We start from the raw sequence: 5,370 nt of genomic DNA on the forward strand, positions 1-5,370 counted from the left end.
GTCTTCTGTAGGGGCTACCTCTGTGCTCCCAAGTCCTCCTCTCCGGACACGTCTATTTTAGTAACTACTTGCATTCCCGATGTGATAACAGCTCTTCAGCTCTGCTTATTCCTTCTGTACAGTTGAGTGTAACCATTCCCCATGTCAAAGGGTTGTGTCCCTGCCCACCCCATTACTGATGGCACTGACTGAACCGTATCAGATTGTGCAGGGACACATCCCCAACTGGCAACACCCAGGTGGCATTTTATGCATAAACTTGTAGAAGGAATAATAGAGGAAAGGCACAACACAGAGTCATAAGAATACATGCTCCAGAATTGCCACATGTAATATGATTTAGGGCTCGTTCACACGACCGTATGGCCTTTTCAGTGTTTTCGGGCCGTTTTTAACAGATCCGTTTTTCGTTTCAGTAGTGTTTCCAATTCCGTCCCGTTTTTTTCGTATGGCATATACAGTATACAGTAATTACATAGAAAAAATTGGGCTGGGCATAAATTTTTAAATACATGGTTCCGCAAAAACGGAACGGATACGGAAGACATACAGAGTACATTCCGTATGTGTTCAGTTTTTTTTGCGGACCCATTGACTTGAATAGGGCCACGGAACGTGATTTGCAGGCAATAATAGGACATGTTCTATCTTTGTACGTAACGGAAATACGGAACTGTATACGGAACGCAAAAAACATTCATGTGAACGAGCCCTTACTAAAACAGACATGTCAGGAGTGGTCACGTTTAAAGTAATTACTCCTTTTACGTTCAATGAATTTTCTTTTATATATAAAATAGAAAATATTGATTTTAATAGTTTTTTTGTTATTATCTCTGTACTTGTGAATCCTTGGTCGCAGCACTTTTCTCATTGTCTTGTAGTTTCTTTTTGACTTTTGAACATCCGTCTCGTGCTCTCAGAATAATATCTAATCGAGACCATGTTGAGCAGAGATAAAATATTGTCTGGTGTTGATAAGGCTTTCATATCCTGCGATGCTATCCTCTACCTGCATTAACTAATTGCCTTTGTGGGAGATACGGCTCCGTTGTTTAATTTAAGACATTTTTAAGATTTTGTTCTCTCTTTGTCTGTGTCTCGTACATTACACGTCTGAGGGGACATAAAGCACATTTGAGACAATAATCCTATAGAAAATGTCAGTGATTTATTCAAGTTGCCCAAATAGAGTCTTGTTTAGAATAAAATAATTCAATTTAAAGGGGTTTCCGAGTGTTTAATATTGATAACCTATCCTGAGGATCGATGGGCTGCAGCACTCCGGTGAGCACCGCGGCCTCCTAGTAGCTTACCAGCGCCGTACATTGTATAGTGGCTGTGTTTGGTATTGCAGCTCAGCTCCATTCACTTAAAATGGGACTGAGCTGCCCCTAAGCCACGTGACCGATGAAGGCATAGCCTACCTATACCTTTGCCAACCCTAGGCTAGTCATATGCAATGTTCTGCCACTCCAACTTTTATCGCGGGGCTAAGCTTTAATATTAGGTTTAAAATGTAATAGATTGAAGCAGTTCATTCATGGTTTGTTTGGTTGAAGGTAACATCTCTGTACGCAGCCTGGTCAATTTGGGCCTAAATGGGGGAGATGACAGGTACTTACTCCTCTCACAGTAAGAATTCTCTCTCTGATCTGTTAGTACTATAATGTTGGATCAGAACACTGACCATTGCCTTTGGATAGCCTCACTTAGGCCTGCAGAAGCTTTTGAAGAAGGCCAGGACGAGGGGATAGGTAAAGTAGGCAGCCGTCTAGGGCATGAAAAATGCTTTTGCCACATCACGACAGATGCTGTTCCTGTGTAGCTGAGGATGACATGACTTTATATACATATATATAACATAACATGCATGCTCAGCAGGAGTCAAAGATGCATGCTACTGGGTGAATGGGGACTAACAGCTGTCAGCTGAATGACTGGGTGTCCCACCATTATGCCCATGCTGAGGAGACATCTCCAGATCAATAGAAGATGGTGGCAGTGACATTAGTAACAAAGACCTTGCGTTTCATAGGAAGCCTCATGATTACTACATCTAGATGTGCTCATACTTCACCCCAGTGGTTAGCCTGAGACCACATTTATTAGGCACTGTAGTCTGTTCAGATTTCTGGGAATGTACTGTGGCCTTTAAATTGGGTAATGTAATATACAGTATTAGATTTTAATACCAGTGAAAAAGTTACTTTAGATCCAAGTTTTTTGTCTAAGGGGTTTTCAGAGTCTTTTCTACTAATGACCCATCTTCTGGATAGGTCATCAGTATCTGATCGGTGGGAGTCCGACACCCAGGACCGGTCAGCTTTTTGAGAAGGCAGCGGTGCTCTCAGTAGCGCCGCAGCCTTCATTGTATAGCGGCCGTGCCTGGCATTTACTTCAATGGGGCCGAGCTGTGCCTAGACCGCGTGACCAATGAACGTGATGTCACTTGGCCTAGGGAAAGCCTAGAGAAGGACATGGCTGTCAAACAGCTGATCGGCTGGGGTCCCAGGGGTTGGACCTCCATCAGTAGGATAGGGCATCAGTAGGAAAGTCTTGGAAAACCCCTTTCAAGAGCTTCTCATGACACTCGTGGCCTTTCTTTACAATCTATCCATTTATTTTCATCCATTCCATTTGCAAAGAACTTCAGTTGGTATGTACATTGAGGTGCTCCATGGCTGATTGATTACCACCACACTACGTTTCTCGAGGACACCCCCCCCCTCTTCCTCACACATGAAGAAGGTTGGCGGTGTGTCTTCCTGAAATGTAGCGTGATGAGGTAACAACAGCCATGAGGCACCTCGGTGTACATACCCACTGAAGTTCTTTTCAAATGGAATGGATGAAATGCTACAAATGTTGTGAGAAGCTCTTTAATTAGAAGAAAAATTTAGATCTGCCCTGCATTTTTCACTGTGGATATTGCAAGATTTGTGAGCTTGAACCGGGTGGCTAGTACACATTGTATGACCGATTGTGGTATAATTTATTTTGTCATTAATAGTATAAAACATGACATTTCACAGTATTTCCGGTCATTGATAGATAAAATGTTCTCTTTACAAACAAAATGTGTCAAATTTATCTGGACTCATGGCTTCATCACGTGCTTATCTGTTCAGGGCACATATGTGTACCGTGAGAGTTATTCACCAACCATCTGGGTAAAATCACAGACACGTCAGTGATGGAGAAGAAGAGATATGAAGTACTAGTTAGGAAAGGATGCAAGTGAAGGCAATATTATATGTAAGAAGCCAATTAGATACGTCCTAGAACCAGCAGGATATTTTGCACTGCATCGGTTTTAGATAAAGCTTTATGCACAGCAGCTTCATATATCTCCATGTGCCGCCATGGGGTGCTCTGTGTGGCACCACATTACTGAAATATTCTCCACTACAAGCAGTGTACTTTTGTGTGCATCTACAATGCATTCAGAAAGTCTTCAGACCCTTTCACTTTTTCACATTTTGTAATGTTGCGCTAAAATAATAAAAAAAGAATAATCCTTTTTTTCCTCATTCTGCACTCAATACTCCATAATAAAAGAGTAAACAGACTTAAGTATTCAGACCCTTAGTACTTAGTTGAAGCACCTTTGGCAGCAATTACAGCCTCTAGTCTTCTTGGGTATGATGCCACAAGGTTTGCACACCTGGATTTTCTGCCATTCTTCTCTGCAGATCAAGCTCTGTCAGGTTGGATGAGGACCATTAGTGGACAGCCATTTTCAGGTCTCTCCAGAGTTGTTTGAGTGGACTCAAGTTAGGGCTCTGGCTGGACCACTCAAGGAGATTCACAGAGTTGTCCCTAAGCCACTCCTGTGTTGTCGTGGCTGTGTGCTTAGGGTCATTGTCTTGTCAGTTGTTAAAGCTTCGGCCCAGTCTGAGGTCCAGAGCACTCTGGATAAAGTTTTCATTAAGAATGTTTCTCAATATTGCTCCATTCGGATTTCCCTCAACCCTGACCAGCCTCTGAAAAAACGCCCTCATGGTATTAGGCAGTGCCTGGTTTCCTGCAGACATGATGCTTAGACTTGAGAAAGTTCAGTCTTGGTTTAATCAAACCAGAGAATCTTGTTTCTCACAGTTTGAGAGTCCTTTAGGTGCTTTATTTTTTATTTTTTTGCAAACTCCAGATGGGCTTTCATGTGTGGTTTACTGAGGAGAGGCTTCTTTCTGGCCACTCTGCCATAAAGCCCAGATTGATGGAGTGCTGCAGCGATGGTTGATCTTCTAGAAGTTTCTCCCATCTGCACACAGGATCTTAAAGCTCTGCCGGGGGTCCATTGGGTTCTTGGTCACCTCTCTTTCCAAGGCTTTTCTCCAGTGGGGCAGCCAGCTTTAGGAAAAGTTCTGGTTGTTCCAAACTTCCTCCATTTGAAAATTATGGAGGCCACTGTTCTCTTGGAAACTTTCAGAGCAGCAGAAATTTTTGTACCCTTCTCCAGTCCTGTGCCTCCACACAATCCTGTCTCTGAGCTCTGTGGGCAGGTTGTTCCTCGTCGTGGCTTGGTTTTTTCTCAGATATGCATCCTGAAAAAAAGTGAAAGAAAGTAAAATGGCCTGAAAACTTTCCGAATGCATTGTATAGGAAATTAAAGCCATATGGAGATACAGTGGGAGTCCACAGAAAGGATCATATTATAGAGATTCTACAGGTAGTGTGAATGATGCCTTATGGCTGTATTCGACAGCCAGATCAAGAAGGCGATTGCCGGGAGGGAAGCGTTCCTTCCCGGTAATCACCTGCTCGTTAGTGGGGGAGACCGCTGCTATTACATGCGGCGATCTCCTCCTCAGTATAGGGAGAAGCGATCGGTATACTATCGCTCCCCCTATACTAAATCATTGTTTGCCGTCAACAGATCGTGATCACACAGCACGATCTGACGCCTGCAAACAAGGATTTTTAAACCTGTTGAAATATTTGGATTGCCCCGGGTAATTGGCGGCAGTATTACACTGCCAGATCATCGCTAACGAACGTTACTACAAATGCTAATTAGTGATCATCTGGCAGGCAATCTGCCGGTATAATACAGCCTTTACTCTCCGAAGTGTTACATCAAGCCTAAGATAAATATTGTCCTGGCTCCTTAAATGTATCCAGACCCGGTTTAAGTGTTACCATTTTATTTATTTATTTTTATTTCATTATTTCATTATTTATTTATTTTATTTCATTATTTATTTTTATATTGTCATTTTGTTATATATATATTTTTCAATTCTGATCTTTTATTTCCTTCATAATATATTTTATTCTGCCATTTCTATATATTTTACATGGATTTTTTTTTTTTGTTCCTTTTTTTCATTTGTGTGCATATTTTTTACTCTTCACCTTTTCTTTTTC

Source organism: Bufo bufo, chromosome 2 (genome assembly GCF_905171765.1).
Source record: "Bufo bufo chromosome 2, aBufBuf1.1, whole genome shotgun sequence".
Taxonomy (NCBI): domain Eukaryota; kingdom Metazoa; phylum Chordata; class Amphibia; order Anura; family Bufonidae; genus Bufo; species Bufo bufo.